Source organism: Sinohyriopsis cumingii, chromosome 7 (genome assembly GCF_028554795.1).
Source record: "Sinohyriopsis cumingii isolate HCF-2022 chromosome 7, ASM2855479v2, whole genome shotgun sequence".
Lineage (NCBI taxonomy): Eukaryota > Metazoa > Mollusca > Bivalvia > Unionida > Unionidae > Sinohyriopsis > Sinohyriopsis cumingii.
The window spans coordinates 128449217-128472114 of record NC_142967.1 but is presented as its reverse complement, the minus strand read 5'-3'; the positions used below and the strand labels follow the sequence as shown (position 1 = coordinate 128472114).

At 37.9% G+C, this 22898-nt stretch overlaps 2 protein-coding genes and 1 long non-coding RNA gene across 5 annotated transcripts in view; 1 reads left to right on the top strand and 2 right to left on the bottom strand.

The window, feature by feature from the left end:
* Positions 1-3801, bottom strand: part of LOC149796097 (beta-galactosidase-1-like protein 2) — a 33447-nt gene extending 29646 nt beyond the window's left edge. For both annotated transcript variants that reach the window (XR_016422490.1, XM_089966018.1), the window contains exon 1: positions 3444-3801. The gene's annotated coding sequence lies outside the window, so the exon portion shown is untranslated. The remainder of the gene's footprint in view (positions 1-3443) is intronic.
* LOC149796095 (beta-galactosidase-1-like protein 2) overlaps positions 1-22898 on the bottom strand; it is a 222225-nt gene that overhangs the window by 77436 nt on the left and 121891 nt on the right. The window lies entirely within an intron of this gene.
* LOC149796096 (uncharacterized) overlaps positions 3852-22898 on the top strand; it is a 30553-nt gene continuing 11506 nt past the window's right edge. For both annotated transcript variants that reach the window (XR_016422492.1, XR_016422491.1), the window contains exons 1-6: positions 3852-3899; positions 7265-7327; positions 10343-10424; positions 16587-16685; positions 17058-17177; positions 18858-18941. This is a non-coding gene — a long non-coding RNA (uncharacterized LOC149796096). The remainder of the gene's footprint in view (positions 3900-7264; positions 7328-10342; positions 10425-16586; positions 16686-17057; positions 17178-18857; positions 18942-22898) is intronic.

The following is a 22898-nucleotide window of genomic DNA, read 5'->3' as shown; positions in this document are numbered from 1 at the left end:
ATGCCTCTTTACTGAAGTCTAGCCTTTAACTATTCTGTAGTTTCATTATGACTTACCAAACTATGAATTGTGGGAATGTCCAGGGACATCATATGGACACATTACATGAAGAAATGGTGCATCTTTTGAGAATTTCACACATATTTGACCTGGTAACTTGGTTTCCTGATAGTCCCATAGACATAATGAAGTTTCAGTTGAATACATCACTGAATGCAGAAGATAATTTCCTTTACAAGAGTTTGACACAGCCACTTAAAATATATTACAATGCTGATACAAACATTCTCATTACACAAATGGGACAAGAAACACAGTACATCACAAGACAAATTGCTTGACAGAGTAACATTATCCCAGGGTTGTAGTTGAATACAGAAACATTATACCAGGGTTGTAGTTGAATACAGAAACATTATCCCAGGGTTGTAGTTGATGTAGAAGAAATAATTATAACTGCTGCACAGCACATTATCATTGTTGATAATGATGCCATCACAGAAGACCCCAGCACATAAGGATAAAAGCCACTGACATACAATTCCAAAGTATCAGTTGAATATAACAACCCATACTGAGCATAATTTTATGTGATTTGCAAAAATGTTATTACTGGACCGTAATGTAAATGCCTTAAAATAATTTTGATGAGCATTATTACCAGTAGTTTTGGAAACTGCTTGAAATTTTTAATAAATTATTGCAAATAACAGACAGCTGAAGACAATGGACTAACTCAACAATTTGCTTTCAAGTCATACTTACCATAATACCTTGAATTTCTTTTTTGTTTTCATTATTTATTTTGGTTTCTTTGAGAATGTTTCTGTTTATGTTAGTTCTTGCTTAGTCTTAATACAACCAAAATTCATCCTCATTTTAGATCAGGTTTTATTTCTCAATTAGCTTATATCTTATGTTGTCCACTATATGCCAAATTCATGTATGTGGCACATTTACATCTGACAGGCATTTATCTGTTCACTTCAAAACAGGCTCACATAACCAGGTACAGATCAACTAATAAAACCCTCACTGTAGCCACATCAAGGTACAGATCAACTAATAAAGCCCTCTCTGTCACCACATCAAGGTACTGATAAACAATATAGCCCTCTCTATAGCCACATCAAGGTACTGATCAACTAATAAAGCCATCTCAGCAGCCCACCAATGTAATGATCAAATGATAAAGCTTCTCTGTAGCCCATCCAGGTACTGATCAACTAATATAGCCCTTTCTGTAGCCAAATCAAGGTACTGATCAACTGACATATCTCTCAGTCACAATGTCAAGGTACTGATCAACTAATATAGCTATCCTTGTAGCCACATCATTGTAATGATCAACAAATAGATCCTTCTCTGTAGCCACATCATGGTATTGATCAATAGATCCCTCTCTGTAGCAACATCATGGTAATGATCAACTAATAGATCTCTCTGCAGCCACATCATGGTATTGATCAACTAATAGATCTCTCTGTAGCCTTATCTTGGTACTGATCAACTAATAGATCTCTCTGTAGCCATATCATGGTACTGATCAACTAATAGATCTCTCTGTAGCCAAATCATGGTATTGATCAACTAATAGATCCCTCTCTGTAGCCACATCATGGTACTGATCTACTAATAGATCCCTCTCCGTAGCCCATGAAGATATTGATCAACTGATATAGCCTTCTATGCAGCCACATGCTCAACTAAACTGAACATCTAAACTTACTGTATTATTCATTTCAGATTACATTTTATTCAGATATTAAAATGGAGTTTGATGGTAGACGATTCACACTTTTTTAATATAAACATAGTAAAATTGCTTCTTGCATTCAGGTAATTGTAGTTAGACTGCAAACAATTAAGGTTTGATTTCAATCAATCATCAGGATACCACTAAATACTTGGGGTCAAACGATATGCTGTAACACATATTGCATTACATAACATACAATGTAACACATCAAGAATAAAGATGCAAGCCATTAATAATTATTCCCCGATGCTGTAGACAAAAAAGAAACTTTCATAAGGTGTGGATCATTTGCTATTTTCATCTTTAGTATCAATAACTGCACAATTACTTATACATCAATACACTAGCAAATAATTTCACCCTAACCCACCCACCTAGATGTATTTTCTGGGTACAGACATTAATACTCCCCCACCCCAAAAAATGAAAGACAGGACATAATCCCCTCACCAAGTCTATGTTTAGCCCATTTTAAACATACACAAATACACATCTTTGTATATCGGTCTGGGCCCCTTTGAAGCTTTGGATCAGCTCTCTTGAGTAGATAAATGACACGCAGTATGCAGGTTAGATGGTAGATCTTAACGTACAAGGAGATTAAGATGCCTAATGACCCTTTTGATCTAAAAACGAATTGCATATGCATTTATTTTGTCAACTCACTTTCATAATTATCACTACACACTTTTTTTCATTCCATTAAATCAATCCATAATGTTTTTAACACTTGCATTTTTATCACATGCCATGTTAAGAAAAATATGGTCAAGATTCAGGACTTTTTTATTTGTCAGAGGAATACAAACTTCAATGTTAATCATCATAAATTGTCAACTAATTTTTAATGTTGTGGGGTTTAACGGCATTTTTCAGCACAAGAGAGGCTATGCATGACGGCCAGTATTAATGGTGGAGGAAGAACCCGGGAAAACCCCAGGAAGAACCACCGACCTATGATAAGCTACTGGCAAGCTTTATCACATACCCACATTGGCCGAATCCTAGACTCGAACCCACGAAGAGGTGAGATGGCAGTGATCCGTAATGGAGAGCGCTTTAGACCACTCGACCACTCAGGGCCCCAAATTGTCAAATAATAAGCTGCATGTTGAGGTATGTGAAACCATATTAAACTTAATGGTTTTTTTTCCATTGGTGTAAGTACTTCAAATCAGCCATAATTTTATTATATAAACATGAAATTCCTTAACTGAATCAGTATTCATTATATCCAAGATTTCTTCTTTTTTTCCTCCCTTATTCCATTTAAAAATAGGCCAGTATATTTGTGATGATGGTATAAAAATTTAGAATTTAAAAAAATAATTAAAAATACTTATACTGGGGGAGGGCGAATATGTCCTTCCATTTTACTGTGGCAATTTTCTCCCGAGAAGATTTAGTCCTACACCCGTATTTCCTGTGGCAGTTATACAGTGATCACACCATTTAAAGGTATGCATGTGTAATCAGATTCTCAATAATGACATATTGCTGAAATAGTCGGTACCACATGTACCTATATGTTAGTCCTACAATGTAAGACATATCACATGTTGTTTTTGATTTAGTGCCCACAACATCAATATCAGCGTCGAGGTCTTACATGTAGGACTATCTATATTTATGGCTTGCACTAAGCTAATCACAAGCGTATGTCATTGTTGTTTCAAGACATTACCCGCGGTATTTGGTTTTCCAACTGCCCTTCTTTCTTATCACCGTCTATAAACTCCTTGTTCTCGCTGATGATGCTGTCCAACTTGTCATCGATTTCCTCAAAACTAAAAGACCCTGGACTTCTGTGTGGGATCTCCAAATTGGCATCAGCTCAGCTCCCACCGGGCCCTTTTCACTTGACTGCCACAAAATGAAAATCCCCACCAATCCCAGCACACTCCCTGCTGTCTTAATACTGTTGGGTTTTACATGAACGGATGGCATGATCTTTTGCATTTGGAATCTGGTTAATGTCGATTCTTCGTTGTTTTTGTCCCTCACGTTGCGGCCAAACCGTATATTTGCGGACAAAAAATATGTCTTAGAACGGAACGCACAGAACAGTGACGTCAAAACTGATTCTTAACTCTGAGCATGCGCAATTTTAGTTACAACAAAAATGGCGGCTTCTAGGAGGGTACTAATGAATGTAGTTCTTTAACTAAATTCTAGAAATTTTTACATTGTTGTTTAGTTCATTATTTAAGAACACATAAGTGGGGCAGAGTCCCCATTGATCTATTCAAACGTTAGTGATCATGTTATTTTAAGTGGAAACTTCAGATGAAAGCTCAAGTTTATTTACAACTCTAGACATTTTCAAAGAACGCAAATCTGCAATTCTCGCTTATGTATTAGGCTTCTTTGCCAGTGTAAAAATGTTACTTGTTAACCCATTTAAAGTTGCTGCACAGTTCTAAAACGTAAGACGCATCACATAATTTTGTTTTGGTGTTACCGAACCATAAATGTGTCGAGTGTCATATATAATCATCCAGTGTCTCACCAATTGTACGCTGATGACACCCAATTATACAAATCTAGCCACCCAGCTGAAGTTGATGCTACCATCCAATGTGTAGAGAGGTGCATTTCTGATGTGAAATCATGGATGACATGTAACAAGCTGCAGATGAATGGTGATAAAACTGAGGCCATTTAGTACTAATATTGGTACCCTTACTCGTACCTCTTGGACAGGGTACTAACTAGTACTAATATTAGTACCCTTACTCGTACCTCGTGGACAGGGTACTAACATGAGCATATACGTGTTAATGGAGCAAGCTGGGTGTGATTTACACCCGGCGCTCTTTTAGCCTAATAATAACACTTTAAAGATATTCCTTGCATATAATCCAATAAATTGAGTAGTCCTCTTATTTAATACTGGAAGTATCGAAAATCTTTGTAGAAATAGTTGTAAAATCTCGTTTACCTTTTTTAGTCGATATTTTCGTTTAGATCGTCCGCCATGTTATTTCAAATAATGATTACTTCCGTTCTCAGCCTCGTTTGTTTGTGTGCCATATAAGGACATTGATGCCTTATTTGGAAATGTAAACAAATCGTAGTAAAATTTTGGCGCCGTTTGGGTCAGAAATTCTGCGCATTAAAAGTAAATACGGTTTATCGGCAACTTTGAAATTCCACCAAGAAGCGATTATTCGCACTTGATTGATAATAATATAGCGTAGAATATAAAAAATATGGTCTGGCAAGTTTTACATAGAAAATGGGTCACGGCGAGAGTCTCGCGTTATCTGTCTTGGCGGACAGGATACGGTTAGAGTAACCATGCCAATTTATCTTATCATGTAAAGGCTTAATAAATTCAAAATAAGCCAAACTTCTTTCACAGCATTATTATACTTATGTAGTTGATTTGTACACTGTTTGTTTTTCTGACTTTAGTGATGATTTTTTTTGCTCCATTACATGATATGGGATCAGTTCGTAGCCTCAACCACAACAAATCAAGTTGAGGCTACGACATCGTAGCTAGGTACTAACATGAGCATATACGTGTTAATGGAGTAAGCCGGGTGTGATTCACACCCAGCGCTCTTTTAGCCTAATAATAACACTTTAAACATATTCCTTGCATATAATCCAATAAATTGAGTAGTTCTCTTATTTAATACTGGAAGTATCGAAAATCATTGTAGAAATAGTTGTAAAATCTTGTTTACCTTTTTTAGCTGATATTTTTGTTTAGATCGTCCGCCATATTATTTAAAATAATGATTACTTCCATTCTCAGCCTTGTTTGTTTGTGTGCCATATAAGGACATTGACGCCTTATTTGGAAATGTAAACAAATCGTAGTAAAAGTTTGGCGCCATTTGGGTCAGAAATTCTGCGCATTAAAAGTAAATACTGTTTATCGGCAACTTTGAAATTCCACCAAGAAATGATTATTCGCACTTGATTGATAATAGCTTAGAATATCCAAAATATGGTCTGGCAAGCCTTACATAGAAAAGGGGTCACGGCGAGAGTCTCACGTTATCTGTCATGACGGACAGGATAAGGTTAGAGTAACCATGCCAATTTATTTTATCGTGTAAGGGCTTAATAAATTCAAGATAAGCCAAACTTCTTTCACAACATGATTATACATATGTAGTTGATTTCTATACTGTTTGTTTTTCTGACTTTAGTGATGATTTTTTTTGCTCCATTACATGATATGGGATCAGTTCGTAGCCTCAACCACAACAAATCAAGTTCAGGCTACAACATCGTAGCTAGAGGCCATTCTGATCACAACACAAAGACTTTCTCATTCACATCCTTTACCTCAAACAATAAATATCAGCAACACCAACATTAAATTCACACAATCAGTACAAAACCTAGGTTTTACTCTGGACAGTACTCTCACATTGCACCAGCATGTCATGAATATATGCAAGGCTGCATATCTTGAGTTGAGATGCATCAGCTCAGTTCACAAATATCTTTCAGTTGATGCAACTAAAACACTTGTGTGTTCATTAGTACTTTCAAGACTGGACTATTGTAACTCAATTCGGTCTGGTTCATCTCAATATCTGCTCCAGAAACTTCAAAAAGTTCAAAAACACAGCTGCTCGGATCATACTTAGAGTACCACGATCAGAGCACACCTCCACACTGCTCTGTACCCTACACTGGCTATCCATTCGATCCAGAATCAAACACAAAATTTGTTCTCTGTGCTACGTTTCACTGTCGGATTCTAGTCCAACATACCTCTCCGACCTCACCCATGTGTATACACCAGCAATATACTTACGCTCCTCTTCTGACAATCGTATGCTCATTATTCCCACTATGATTGTTGTTGTTGTGGGGTTTAACGCCATTGTTCCGCACAATATAGGCTATACATGGTGGCCAGTATTAATGGTGGAGGAAGAACCCGGGAAAACACCGGAAAGAACCACCGACCCACGAGAAACTACTGGCAAGCTTTCTCACATACCCACATTGGCTGACTCCTAGACTCGAACCGCCGCAGACAGAGGTGAGATGGCAGTGATCCGTAACGAAGAGCGCTTTAGACCACTCGGCCACTCGGGGCCCCTATTCCCACTATGAAAACAAAGTCATATGGACAGCATTCTTTTGCATACCAGGGCCCAGCAATGTGGAATGAATTGCCCAATGAACTTAGACACAAAGACACAGTGATCACATTCAAGAGGGCTCTCGAAACTCACTGATTTCAACTGCAAGAACAAACTTAAATACCTAAAGTTTCCTAACTTAAATATTCTCAGCATTTTTTTTTCTTTTAATTTCATGGTGTTTGTTTTTGTAATCATATCATTATATGTTTTTTATCTTACTAGTGTTGTCTAATATTGTTAAGCGCTTAGAGCTTCTAAAGATTAGGCGTTATACAAAGTCCTCATTATTATTATTATTATTATAAATAGCATGTGATAAGTCTTACATTGTTAGACTACTGCACAGTGAATTTCACACATTTTTAATGCGTCACACATTTTGCAGGAAATTAAAGAAGAAAGTAAGAAGAAGTGATTGACGAGACAGTGGGATCTGTTGGTGAAAAGGGTATTTATTTCTTTGCACTTTCGCTGCCATTTTATTATTGTATTTTCAGTTATAGTAGAAGTCGTACTGGTCATGTAGGCATTCAACACCAAACATTTAAGTAGTGAGTGTAATTATTTCATAAATTGTATTAAAGTACATTTAAATGACAGTTATTCACTATATTTGAATCCTGTTACAACCATATTCCTTTGAAAGGTCATTATTTAACACCCCGAGAAGTACATATGGTAATATCAATGTTCAAGTACGTCACCATATCTGGACAAGATCAAACTAAATGTGTAATCAATTTATATCCTAATTGAATGACATATGCTTTGGTGTCACAGTGAAAGCTATGCCTGTTGATCAACAAATATATAATACCCTATATTGTGATGATTTGACTCGATATTTTCTTTTCTTATACCAGTTTATTACCTGGCCGACATAAAAGTCCACAGCGACTAATAATTTTCATCAGGAATTTTCTTAAGACAGATAAAGTGCGTAATCAATAATTAGGATTTAATAGATTTTGTTTAAAGAAAATTAGTATTAAATTTTACTACAAAAATTTATGTATAATTTAAGATGATTAAGTGCACATACATAACCTGTATGACTTTTATTAAAAGACAAGCACAATAAAATTGGCTTTATAATTAGATAGGATTTGAAACCTTTGAGCAGTGACAGTTCAGGACTACTGATAAAAAGTAGTTTTTGTTGTTCGATTTTGCTTTTAACTAGGCAGAAATCAGTTTTCTATTTTTCCAGGTCATCTGCCATGGGGTCTGATAATAAGTTGACATTCAGTGGATAAAACTCCAATTGTTTTGTTTTGCTTTTTGGAAAGAATCATATTTAACTTTTTATTTTAATATGACACCTGACAATCAGTATTAGTGCAGTTAAAATATAACCTGCTATATAAAATATTTACTTCATTGAAATTCTAACCATTTGCCTTATTTAATAAGGTTTCAAGAATTACATGGTGAACAGCTTAGTTTCATTTACTACCTGTAAATGTTACATTAGTAACAATGTAATGACAAACATAACATTATATTGGTTTCCTGTTGCACTTGTTTTAAGATTAGGGTAGGCCGGTCATTTTTTCCCCTCAGTATTATATAGGGGGCACTCACCAGATAATATGTACTTTTGAGCGAGTGACGTATGTAAGGTGAAGTAGTTCGCATTTAAAACATGCACAGTGGAGAGAATGTTGGCATACCTCTATGCTACATTAATGTAATGTGGATGATATTTCTTTTAGATATTGTACTTTTGAAAATTTTACACGATTTAAGCACACTGCTAACTAAAATGACTCTCCCTTGTGTTAAAAAATCAGCCTGAATTAGTCTAAAGTACACTATACGTAGCAGCTATTAAAATAGGGAAAATGAATTTTGCCAGACTAGACAATACCAGCTGCTGAAAGTGCAATGAATGAATTACCAAATATATAAAATGTAAAAAAAGTTATCTGCTCTTTTTTATACAATTTACCTCTAAGTTCAGGAAGTGAAAATGACCAAGTAGAGCTAGCACTTTTTTGAAAGGTGCACATCTGAAGTAAGGCCAAGCTGTATACTCTATAACCCATAGTACACCCATCAATCATACACCAAAATAAAGGGAATTAAAGGTTCTTTGCATTATACCTAAGATATACAAGTCTTTTTTAAATAACCCGTGAGGAAAGCTGGGGAAATTCTTTTTCTTTAAAATCCTAACCCTATGCAAAATATGAATCTGTAGAGCGCCACCATATATATTTAATGTTATTTTTGGGATTTCATTCTTTTTTTTTACCATGGAGGGGAAAGTGTTAGGTTTGGTAAGAAACACTGGTGATTGACTTACCGAAAACATATTTTTTGTTTGGCACTGTACATTCTGGACCCATTGTTTTTGTTAGATTTTTTAAGTTGTGAGTTGCAAGCAAACTTAAATATATTTTTTTAAAAATATTAAACTGTGTACTCGAGATAAAACTCTTTAATCCACTGCATCTCATCAACAAAACCCTTCCTATGCACCCCATCCACATATATGATCCACCGTTTTGTGTGAATATGATCAAAGTACACTGTTGTTTCATCAATGTTTTTGATCAAATTGTCAGTTTTTTCTCTTCTGTCCTTCACGAACTAATCAAACGATTTTATTTTCTCCAAATCTGTATACATTATGGTATGGGTGCATAAATTACATAACCAGAGTTCGTTGCTATAGTTTGTCTTTAATAAATCATTGATGAATAATACATTTTAACAGTACAAGGTAAGTTTCTTTAATTTTCTTATCGAATAAGCATTTTGTGTATCTATTTTATTGTAACATGTGGTGGGTGGGGCAGGAAAAAAATTCAACTCAAATTTATTTTGTTTCTTAATTTTGGGGATATATGACCTAGTTGAAAAAAGTTTCACCATATGTTCTGAGACAGGAAAAAATTATTTATTTTATCGTGTCCAAGGATATATGGTAAATACATCAGCAAGGAAGTACTTTTGGACCAATTATTTAAGTTTTTGTGGCATAGAATCTCGATAGCATTTTGTGTGTGTGTGATTTAGATTTTTAACGTAGCTTTAACAATTTTCCAGTCATATTGTTATGATGTCTGCAGTGTGGCATTTTAATGTGATGTCTAGCACTGGGGCATCATGAGGCAGACATGTAGCATGAAGTCCCACCCAGTCACATTATCCTGATACCAGGTCGACTAGTCCTAACACTAACCTCTTAATGTTGAGTGCCTAGCGAGGCAGCTGTTAGTACCATTTGTAGAAGTCTTTTGTATGACACAACTGGGGTTTGAACCCACGACCTCACCAATTTGGGGCAGATGCTCTAACCACTTGGCCACCGGAGCTGTCTGAGAGCATTTTGTTGACTTTTGAAAGTGTATTTATGTAATTCCTTGTAAGTGTTTGATAAGATGAATGGTAAGAATAAATGAAATTGAAACAAGAAATTTTTTTATTTGATCTATTTTTTTTTTTCATTACCTAGGCTGATGCATGGTTCAAAGAATCTGAACAGCCACCAAATTGTGCCATGATGGTTTTGCGAGGAGATAGAGTGGAATGGAAAGGTGATTTTATTTTATGCATTTCATAGGCATCCCTCCTTAATAAACCATTTCTGTCGAAAAATTCAATATTAATAAACACCTTTATTCAATAAAACTGCTCCTAATTATACTTCTTTGGCTTCTCTTAAGTGAATTGCTTTCATGCCCCATGAGGGTTTACATAAAGTGGACACCAAGAATGTGTGTCATCACCTTAAATCAAATATAGGTGCAGCAAGCAATCGCTTAATATCCATATGCTCAATTGTTGTTTTTATGCATATAAACACAATCCATCATGCAATTTTTTTAAATTTTTTTTTTTTTTTGCACTGGTTGCCATGTTCTATTTTCCCATTTTCCTAATACCATATACAGCAAGCATTGGAACTGAAAATAGTCCTATACCCAGTATATATCCCATAATATTTCTTGATTGCGCGGTTAAGAATAATTTAACACTTTTCCTTAACATCAACTCCTGTTCTGTTTTCATATGTAGCTCCATTTATCATTGGTAAAATCTGTAAAGTTTCACAAAAAGATAGATACAGAACAACTGATGACATTTTTTACCCCAGTAAAAATAATTGTAGACATCATGACTATTGCACCGGATGGTAGATAAAACTACATTAACTGAGAAAAAGGTAAAACCTATGTAAATCTTCCAACAAAGAATTGTACAAAACATTATCACACCTTCAAGGTGTCCAATGAAAGCTGAAACTTGGGAAAGACCAATGATTGGCAGCATCGTAGAGAGACTATTCCTATGGTAAATTTGTTTATTTGGATTGTCATGAAATTATCATTTGAAAATGGTCCTAATAAATGATATCCCATTTTATTTTAATTTTGGCACATGTATCATCCATTTTTTGCCTACTTTATCAAATCTAGGGTACCATTTCTTGCTTTTTTATCAATCTAACTGTAAATGTTGAATTTGCATATCACTTTATAAACCGTTCATTAAATAATTTTGTTATAATAAATTGTCAAAAAGTTATTTTATATAAAGCAGACCTGCCAAGCATACTGAACAAATCAAGAAAATTCTGATTTATGGATCTCCCAAGTCCCCGATTTTTAAGATGAAATCCTGATTTTTAAACTCCCTAAAAAAGAAAAAAAACTTATTTGTTTATACAAAAACATTTTCCTGTTTCTTTTTCTGGCTTTTCTTGGTCTGGTATGTTTGTTAGTACTTTACCATATCTGGCTTGATTTCGGTTTTCATCCGCCAATACAAAGAGATTTTCTCACAAAGAGATGGTTCCCTTTATCTGATCCCATCAGTAAATCGCAGCAGCATAATGGATACATTTCTCAGCAAGGAGTGAAAAAAAGATGGAAAGGAAGTAACAGCAAGAAAAAAAAGAAATGGGATAAAAATATAGGAGTGTTTGGGAGAAGCAGTTTGTTTCCAGGCCTATCATGCATTCTGCCACTGAAGATCTGCTCTTTCCACGTTCAATTCTGCGTCAGAAATGTACCTTTGGTCTTCTTGGCATCCGTCCGTCTACGAGAGACGTTGGCATAGCTCCAAAGTACGCTTTTGCTTATCCTTCTTTTTAGCTCTCTTTTCAGCTTGCTTTATTCTTCTCTTTTCCTCTGCGTTTTGAACTCCCTGCCTGACAGCTAGACGCCAGCTGGAATGGTTGTTTGCACAGCTCTCCCAGTCGTTGACATTGATGTTTGCTGTCTTCATATCCTTCTTGCAAACATCTTTGTAGCGCAGATGTGGTCGTCCAGTTGGTCGTGCACCTTCTGCTAACTCCCCATATAACAGGTCCTTGGGAGTGCGACCTGGGTCCATTCTCTTGACATGGCCGAGCCAGCGAAGGCGCCTCTCGCTGAGTATGGAGAACATGCTGTTCATGTTGGCGCGTTCTAGAACCTCTGTGTTGGGTACTTTGTCCTGCCACTGGATGTGCAGAATGCGCCGCAGACATCTCAGGTGGAAGCTGTTGAGTTTCCTCTCGTGTCTTGCATAGGTGGTCCATGTTTCGCTGCTGTAGAGAAGTGAGCTGAGCACACACGCTTGGTAGACACGCAGTTTGGTCTTCTCTGTGAGGTTGGGGTTGTTCCAGATCCTCTGGTTAAGTCTGGCCATCACTGCTGCTGCCTTGGCAATCCTGCCGCCCACCTCAGAATCAATGGAGAGTGAGCTGGAGATGTTAGACCCGAGGTATGTGAAGTTCTCGACAACTTCCAAATTGTACCCATCGATGGAGACAGAGGGAGGGGAGTCTGTGTCCTGTGCCATGACATTTGTTTTCTTCAAACTTATGGTCAGTCCAAATTCCTTACATGCATGGGAGAGGCAGCATACCAGCTGCTGAAGTCCATCTTCCGTGTGTGATGTCAAGGCTGCATCGTCGGCAAAGAGCAATTCACGGATGAGTACCTCTGTGACTTTAGTCTTAGCACGGAGACGGGCGATGTTGAACAGCTTGCCGTCAGCCCTGGTATGGATGTACACTCCCTCGCTGCAGTCCTTGAATGCGTACTGGAGAAGCATGGAGAAGAAGATGGCAAAGAGCGTCGGTGCAAGGACACAGCCTTGTTTGACTCCGCTAACGACTGGGAATGCTTCAGATGTTGCGCCATTGAAGCACACTGTGCTGTGCATGTTCTCGTGGAACGACATAATGACAGCAAGCAGACGTGGGGGGCAGCCGATCTTCTGCAGAAGTCTGAAGAGTCCACTCCGACTAACCATGTCAAACGTCTTCGTCAGGTCTATGAAGGCAACGTAGAGGGGCATCCGCTGCTCGCGACACTTCTCCTGCAGCTGACGTAGTGAGAAGATCATGTCTACAGTTGACCTGCCGGCTCGAAATCCACACTGGGATTCTGGGTAGACGCGGGAGGCTAGGATCTGCAAGCGTGCCAAGGCAACACGGGCGAAGGCCTTTCCGACGATGCTGAGGAGGGAGATGCCCCAATAGTTGTTGCAGTCGCTACGGTCTCCTTTGTTTTTGTACAAAGTGACGATGTTGGCATCACGCATGTCCTGTGGGATGTATCCCTGTTCCCAGCAAAGGCAGAGGAGTGTGTGTAGGGGCTGGAGCAGTGCTGGTTTTCCGCTCTTGAGGACTTCAGGCGGAATGCTGTCGCTTCCGGGAGCCTTCCCACAGGCAAGGCAATTGATGGCTTTTCCGAGCTCTTCCAGGGTGGGCTGTGTGTCTAGCTCCTCCATGACAGGCAGGTCTGGAATGGCATCCAGGGCAGTTCCAGTGACATTGTTTTGGGTTGCATATAGCTCGAGATAGTGCTCAACCCATTGCTGCAGTTGTTTCCCCTGGTCTGTGATGACTTCGCCCGTCTTGGACTTGAGGGGGGCGGTCTTGTAGCTGGGGGGGCCTGTCGCTTGTTTGATACCCTCATACATTCCTCTTGTATCCCCGGTGTCAGCAGCTGTCTGTATACTGTTGCAAAGGTTCAGCCAGTAGGTGTTGGCACAGCGGCGGACGGTCTTCTGGGCGTTATTCCTTGCAATCCTGAGGGCTTGTAGTGTTCTGGGGCTAGGTGCAGCCTTGTATTCCAGGAGGGCTTTCCTCTTTGCCTCAGTCACGGGCTCCATCTCCTCCCAGTTTGCCTCATACCAGTCGACATTCTTTCGCTCCCTCTTCCCGTAAGCTGTGATGGCTGAATTGTACACAGAGTCATGGATATGGGACCACTTGGAATCAATGGTGTCATCAGGTGTCACTTTGGTGAGGGCTTCCTTCAGTTTGCTGATGAACTGCTGTGTTTCCTCTGGGTTGCTTGCACAGCAGGTGTTGATACTTGGGTGACCCTTCTTCTTGGCGTGGTGCAGCTTCTTGGGTAATATTCGCACCTTGCTGGCCACGAGGGAATGGTCCGTGTCACAATCGGCACTGTGGTAGCTGCGGGTAAGGAGGACACTGGCCAGTTCTGCACGCCTGGTGATGACGAGGTCTAGCTGGTGCCAGTGGCATGAACGTGGGTGTCTCCACGACACCTGGTGGATCTCCTTGCATTTGAAGAAAGTGTTTGTCACACATAGGCTGTGGGAGCAGCACATCTCCAGCAGTCGCTGACCATTCTCGTTGATCTTGCCCCTTCCGTAAAAGCCGAGACAGGTGGACCAGGCCTCATGGTCAGCTCCCACTCTAGCATTGAAGTCTCCTAGTAAGTAAAGGCTTTCATTGTTGGGGATACTGGATATTGCCTGATCCAGAGCCTCATCAAACTTGTCTTTCTCCTCGTAGGTGGAGTAGAGGGTTGGAGCGTACACACTGAAGATGTTGACCGGGCCTAAGGATGTTGACAGCCGGAGGGCAAGGATTCTCTCAGTACCTGATGATGGAGGTTCAATGAAGGCGATTAGCGTGTTCTTGACGGCAAAGCCTACACCATGCTGCCTAAGTTCATCCAAGGGCTTCCCCTGCCAAAAGAATGTGTAATTGGCTTCCCTGATGGTGCCGCTGTCAGCCAGTCGGGTCTCCTGGAGGCAGGCAATGTCGATGTTCAGTCAGGAGAGTTCTCTGTCAATGACGGCAGTCTTCCGTGCATCGTCGATCTGCTGTAGGTCAGTGGTCAATCCAGGACACATGGTCCTGATGTTCCAGGTTGCAAAACGAAGAGTTGGAGTCTTTTTATTTCTTCTTTTAGTCTTTCCTGGTGCAGAGTTTTGTGGCCCACTTGTCGAGATGGTTCTCTAAGCTCCACGCACCCAGTGAAGCAGGCAGGCCATGGCGGGCAGCACCTTACTGACTGGGGGCTGCCCAGCTTGAGGCGGGCGGTAGCTGTCCAGTGAGACCTGATGATCTCTCCCACCGTCAGAAGTAACCCCTGGCGCCAAGCTCTACGCCAATCGAGCTTTGACTTAGAACTGGTAAACTGCTACTTCTCGTGTTGTGCCGACGCCGTACGACGACGCTGGAGTGTCCTCTCCAGTGGAGCTATGAAGCCTGGGCAGGGTGGTATGGAGAATCAGCTGTTGCCCATGCAGCAGATCCCCCCTCTCCACGCAGCTGGTGTGCCCAAGGGAACGACGAATGCCGATACAGCTTGGCACCAACGGCGTCGCAGGAGTTGCCGGAATGACGTTGAAGTCAATGTCATACCGCCTTAGGGACTCCATCTCCGGATTTTCTGTCGGGGTTTACTCCCTTAGCCTATCCCATGAGTGGGTATAGCCACAAGGCAGCAGAGGTTTGGAATCGGAGTTTTCCTTCTCCTAGATGAGCTACCATCCAAGGTTTACGAGTCCCATCTACCCGAAGCAGCTGGTTTTAAGGTGCCAGTGGGCCGCCTTCACCCCTTCTCCTGTTAGTAGAAAACATGGTCTGCCGGGCTTCAAATCTAAGCCACTCGCGAAGGCCAGGAGCTGGATTTTAGTTGACAGAGGCAGTAAGAGACGCAGGCCGTATGGGGCATTTTGGAGGATTGGGGCGCTTGTCTCCCACTCCCACCCCGGGCAATGTCAACCTTAGACCACCTTTGGTAAAGCTAAAATTATCAGTGCAGATCATCAGTATTGATTCTTCCATTCAGTTAGAGAAAAAGGCCAGGTCCTTAAATGATACTACAGATTGTTTAGACACATCTGCAATGCTCGCATGAATGAGTAAGTCATCCTTTAGTGGGTTGCTCTCATGAAAAAAAAGGTTGAATCTGGCCAACTGTTCTTTTCAACCCTTGCAGTACTGCTATCAATACTTTCAACACTGCACAGCTACAGCAATGCTGAGGGAGCATTTTCAATGGTCACAGAACAACAGAACAGCCAAAGAGCCAGCCTGTCAGCATCAACGCTAAAAGCTATTCTTGTTACCAAATTTGTCACCCAAAGACAAGTAAATGATAAACTTTTCCAGAAATGCAAATCTGCAACATACAATAGACTGAAATGACAGAAGTAAACATCTTTATCATAAAATGTACACCTTACTATTGTACCCCCTCATTTTTTACCCTGTCTCCTAATTTTTAATGGTGATTTGGGGTCAAAATACTGATTTAAGTTTTTCAGTGTTGGCAGATCTGATAAAGGACATTAAATTTTATTAGGCTTTGATTTAAAATACAAGATGTGAGGCATTGTTTTCAATTTAGAAATGATGCTAAAAGTACTTCAATACAAAATCTAGTTTGAGATTTATATAATCATTATTTTTTTTTAAAAATTGATAAATTTTATTTCAGCACCTGATCACATGAGTGCATTTGTTGATAGCCAAACCGTATTGGACAAATTCAAGGAGGTTGCTTTGGGTCGGCTGTACATGTCCATTCAGTGAAATGGTTAGTAATCATACATATTTTTACCATGCACAGTTACTTTAAAGATATAAGAAAATTATGAAAATGATGTTTTATATGTTGGTTGTAATTTAGTTTTTTTTCAGAATAATTTTAGAAACTTGATTGCTCTGCGCTAGGCGTGACTGCCATTTAATCCTTCATAGAGATATAACTATTTTTGTAATTGGGAGGTTGAGAGTTTCATATTTTTTTAATGTTAAAGGTTGTTGTCAAAGCTGAGTACAAAGATTGATGCTGAACAAGTTTAACAATGCTTAAACGTTCCTTTTGTTATGTCATGTTAATAGTATTTCATACCGTAAGAATTATCTGGTACAGCGCTTATCAAACGTTTTAAATATATGTTCATAGATGTTGCAAGAGAAACTGAGGAGGAGCCTATTGCATTGCCATATGCAGAGTCATCAATGTCCTCTTGGGATATGCTTGTGTTCTTAATACCAGCAATACTTGGAATAAATGGAATTTATGGTGAGTATAAGGATATGTATTTCAACATCCTGGAATAAATTTGTGTGGTAATCAAAGAATAGAGGGAAAGCCCAGATGTGCACAGCATAGATGTGTTTTATGTGTGCAATTGGTCCTCTTTTTGGCCACAAGAAAGTATTTTTTCTGTCATTCAGAAGCTATTAATGACAAATATGCATACCATTAGCTGGTGACATATTGACATTTTTGGAGGTGAAAAGGTGATAAAAATTGATTATAATCAACCCTGCAGTGCTCAAAGAAAAAAAATTGGACACAGACCCAAGGCTTGTGACTTAAAAAGATCACAAGCCCTGACTGACGTTCCACAAGCCTGAACTCCAATTTCCATATACCCAATATCTCCCATTATTTTAATATTATTTGTTACGCAAAATTGCAATTTGTAGGGGGTTTGAAGGTAATGCAAGTGTATTTAGTGTTCCCCACTACACTCACTAGAGACTAGATTGTCCTGATGTTCAAACTTCTCTTTTGGTGTCTCAGACAATCAGGGTCAGAATCAAGTTGACATATGTCAATATATTGTTTAACGTATGTACAAAGAATTCATTGTCACTCTCCTGCCTTATTTGTTTTTTTACTTTTTTTTAATAGCATGTTTCACAAGTTAAAACTCCATCTAAAATTCTTAAATTTATTTTTGTTTGGCTTTGCTGATACTATTGATAACAAATTTCTTTTTAAATCAACTTCACATATGAATCACACTTGAATACTATTCTGACAGTTGAAATGATCATGCTGTGCATTTTATATGTGCATTAAAATCTGGCTTCAAATGTTGCCACTATTCACAAACATATCAAGAACCTGTTATACATATGGCTTAAACATTTTCATTTAAAGCGATGATACACATTACCTTTTTTATATTACATGCATCTAGCATCGCATTGATTTACCTATTGCATTGTTCCATGTCCTGAGCAATGAGCATACCTATGCAGACCACACAGTGGTCTCGCCCAGTACAGTGTTCAAACACATCTCACAAGCTATTGTCAGCCAGTTAAGTAATATATGAAATGGTGGTGTATAACCTGACCTCTTAGCCTTTTAATTACCACTTTTAAACTGCCCAAAGGATAGTTTTACATCAGCTCCAGTTATGACTGTTTGCTGTTTTTATATGCTACTTGTAATGGGCATCTACTGAGAGTTGTAGTTTTTTTCCTTATTCTATTTCCAAAGACTTCTGAAAATTGTTTTCTTGAAACACATCAGTGTTGGGGGGTTTTGGACTACAAATCATGTTTTAAGCATGACATGTCATGTAACAATTTGATTAAAATCAGATTTAGACTTCACATAGGACAGCAACGATCTGACTTTAATCTTTGTGGCAGGTATGTCAGCATCTTGAAAATACATTTCTGCATTTCATCATTTAAGTCAAATTTTTCTTTGACAAATTTGATTACAACCCAAATGTGCACCTCTTTTATAACACTGGACAGGCCTGATCTGACATTAGAGGGGCCCCAGGCGTTGGATTATGAGATTTTTTTAACACTACCTTTAAAACAAGTCCTCATGGTGATTTTTATGTACATGAAAGTTTATGCTAATTGAGTACCCACAAACAAAATACATGTATTATGATTTGTAAAAAAAAAATTTCTTTTTTGGTAATGTTTTTGTCTTAAATTTTTACAGGAAAAGCAGCATATAGGCCAGAAAATCAACCTTCATGGTGGCCAAGAGATATCCGCTTTTCCTCTCCAAACAGCGATACCCAGGGTAATCCTGATTTTCCTATTGCATTGCCACCATTGCTTTGTTCAAGAATTCCTTCATTTATTTGCCTTTCTCAGTTGTACCTATCAGTCAAGCACATGTTAAAGATAGATTTCAATGTTTTAAATTTCATTGTGGATGTATCATCCTCTTACTTCAGAGATTTCCTTTGTTCTATAGGTGAGAGCAATTTATTTTGCAAATGTATGCATCACCATATTATTAAAGCCTAATTTATTTTTGTTTTAAGAGAAAAAGATGCAATAAACTTTTTTTATTTAAATGTGTACATTGTCATATTGCAAACATGGATATCAAACCTTGACTATCTTCCTTCTTGAATTTCCAGACTTTTTCCAGAATTGGTTGAAAAATGTGTTTTATTTTGCCTACATGCAAGAAAAAAGTTCTGTTCCATTATCAGTGGCTATAGCTGGCAGGCTGTAATGGTATTTCTGTAATTTATCAATTACAGTTATTGTGCTTCTTGTTTACACTATGCATATACATTGTGCCAGTATGTTGTTATAGTGTATTTCAAATAAACATGTTGATGTTTCTAGAGAATAAGCGACTTAATGTTGGAGAGATGCGAATGGTTCTAAATTCATTTTTAGAACAATGCAGAAATGAATACACTATGTTTGTATACTTTTTTCCTTTTATTTCTTGTTCCTTAGTATTAGTTGACTTTGAATGCCAACACAAGCATGATTAACAAGCCATAGTCAGAATTAGACTCATTCTTTTATACTGGAAATATTTTTGTTTTGTATTAATTATTTCATTTATTGATTTTGTTTTTGTTTTACTGATAAATTTATTTTATAGTGATAAATTTTAAATTTTTACAAGAGAAAGGCAATGTTTTAGTTTTTGTTAAAATTCACTTAACCATTCATATCCAAGCAGTATTTATCTATTCAGAAGTATGTATAATGTCTTAATTTTCTAAAGCCAATGATTGACAGCTATTATCCAATTAAATTTTGTCTTCATGTTGAATAGACCCATTAAATATAGAAACATAATTTTGTCCAATCAGTATGCATTGCAAAAGTTGTCATTATCTTCTTGTTTTTTTTTTTGTTTTTTTTTTTTTAAATGGTTGCCACCTCATGAACTGGATATAAACATATCTTTATAATTCATAGCTCAAAGTTGAAATAGCTACAGATATTGAAATTGTTTTTCATCCCAAGCAGCTTGGAGATTTTTAATACCGAGTGGTTCTAGTCAGTTAATTTGCCTAAAGATGACGAGTTTTTATAATAATTGTCTAAAGTTTATATTTTATCCTGTTATTGAAAGATATGTGTTCAAGTCCATGAACTGCTCCGGTGGCCTAGTGGTTAGAGTGTCTGTCTCGGATGCGGGAGGTCGTAGGTTCGATCCCCGGCTGAGTCATACCAAAGACTTACAAAAACGGTACTAACAGCTGCCTCGCTTGGCGCTCAGCATTAAGAGGTTAGTGTTAGGACTGATCGGCCTGGTATCAGGATAATGTGACTGGGTGGGACATCATGCTACATGTCTGCGGCATGATGCCCCAGTGCTAGACATCACTATAAACTGCCACATTGCAGACATCGTAGCGATATGACTGAAAAATTGTTAAAGCTATGTTAAAAATCCAAATCACATCACATCAAGTCCATGATAAATAGTGCTTGTCTCCTGTTTCAAGTTCAGAAGGGACTTTTCACAATTAAGTGAGTAAATTGTGACCAAATTACTTCTCTTGAGACAGTACTTACCAAGTAGTTATGATAAGAAAGTTTAATTTAACATTGTATGTATGTACAAATTAAGTTTGAGTAGTTTCTGATTCATAATAACAAATAATAATTTGTAAATACTGGTTGTCATGTATAGCATATCATATGCTGAAAAATGGCACTAAACCCACAACAATACAAATTCGACTTAACTGTACAGACTCTTCATTGAATTTTTATATTGTATTGAGAAAGCAGTGTCAAAAGTGTATCTATATAATCTATTATAGAGATGTTCAGGTCTCCTTAGCTCGCACAATAGCAGATTTAAAAATGATATCATGAATGAATGCATGTTAATTACAATGACATAAGATTGCATGTGCATGATAAAACTTAAGAATTTTCATCAGATTGGTATATATGTGTCTACCTAGTTGTGTTGATTAGTGGACATATCGTGAGGTCTCAGTCCTCAGTGGGTTAATGTAACTTTAAATTTAGAAAATTAAGAAAACCTGTCAAGACTTATTCCTCCATTTTGCTAATGGATTAATAAGTATGTAGGAAAAAACATAGCTGTATGATATTTGATGTTTCCAAGCCAGAAATCTTTACAAGATTCAAAGAAATTATATTTATTTAAATGGAAATGTTGATTCAAAGCATGATCAGTTGGCTGTGTCATATGGCCAGTTGCAGTATCAAGGCTAGGGCAGTATTTAATTGTTAACCTTGTATATGATTTTTGTTTTAAATATTAATTTTAAGAGTTGCCTGGTACTCAGAATAGCAAAGTCTTCAAGTGTATTATTTGCATTTACTGTTAATACTTGCAGGAACAAGTTTACTTCAAAGTAACTGTTTGAATGTTGGCATGCCAATACTTCAGTTCTTAGATTTACTAATGTGTTGCAGCATGTTTAAATAATCAAAATAAAAAAGATGTTGGCAGCTTAAAATATAATACACACAAGAGTACAAAGTGTAAGAAAGAAAGTCAATTAAATCCAGCATCAGGATGATGGTTTAATAAAGAATTTCTAATTAAAATTTCGTGTGATATGTAGGTGTTAATATTATAGGAACAGCTGAATATATATGAAATCATTTCCTATATATTATGTGTCTCTATCATACAAATTATTATAATATACAAGTGGTAGGTGAAGCGTTTTCCCATGTAACTTACTGGACCATGTCTGTATGTATGTCATAGCTGCCAACCCTCACGAATTTGGTGTGAATTTCACGACTTTTTCAGCGATTCACGGATTCACGCCTTAAGACAAAAATTCACGAATTTTCCGATCCTCAATTATTTTAAATCTTTAATAAAATAACCGATTTCCTGTTAAGCGCTAGTCGTGATATTCGCAGTTGCCGAAACGGTCCGGTACCGCTGGTCACGATATTAGTAGATCTACAGCCGATTAGTACAGTTGGCCCGGTCGCAGGCATTTTAGCCTATTTTAATCTATATGTATAAGAGTAGTTTTACAAATGCTTTTGAGAGAAACTGGGGCCTAACCGGAAATTTGCTCCGCGCATGCGTCAAAACACTGATTTGCTTTACCGTTCAGCATCGCATGTAAGATTTTGAAAATGTTTTCACCACCAAGGAAAAAGAAATGTATTATTCAAAAAGTGAAGTTTAATTTGGAATATATCAAAAATTGGCCGTGCATTCTGCCATTAAACATTGATATTCATTCATGCTTTTTGCACTCAAGTGTGCCATAGCAGAGACGATGTGAGGAAGAATGTCGGTTGCAAAAAACACGTAGAAGTTGGGAAAATTAAGAATTCGCAGATTTCAGCTCTGGAATATTTTAAACCATTGGCGGAAGACCCGCAGGCTGCCAACGCTTAAGCATTATTTGTGAGTTTTCTTGTGTCAAACACAATCGACTTTTATCAGCTGTAGACCATGCCATGCTAAACATTTGTTCTGACATATGTTCCCGGACTCGAAAACCGCTTCCAAATTTTCCTGTGGAAGAACCAAAAATGCTGCAGCTCCTGTGCATTTCTCACAGCAACAGTGACAGCGAAAGAGTATTTTCTTTAGTGAGGAAAAATAAGACAGACTTTAGGGCCTCCTTAGCTGCAGAAAATTTGTCAGCAAGTTTAGTCCACAAGATCAACCAGCAGGCAAGAAGTCGGAACTGTTTAGAAAACAAATTTACGATCAAGCAGTTGAGGAAGTTCAAGTCTGCCACAGTATCATGTCTTGATAAAT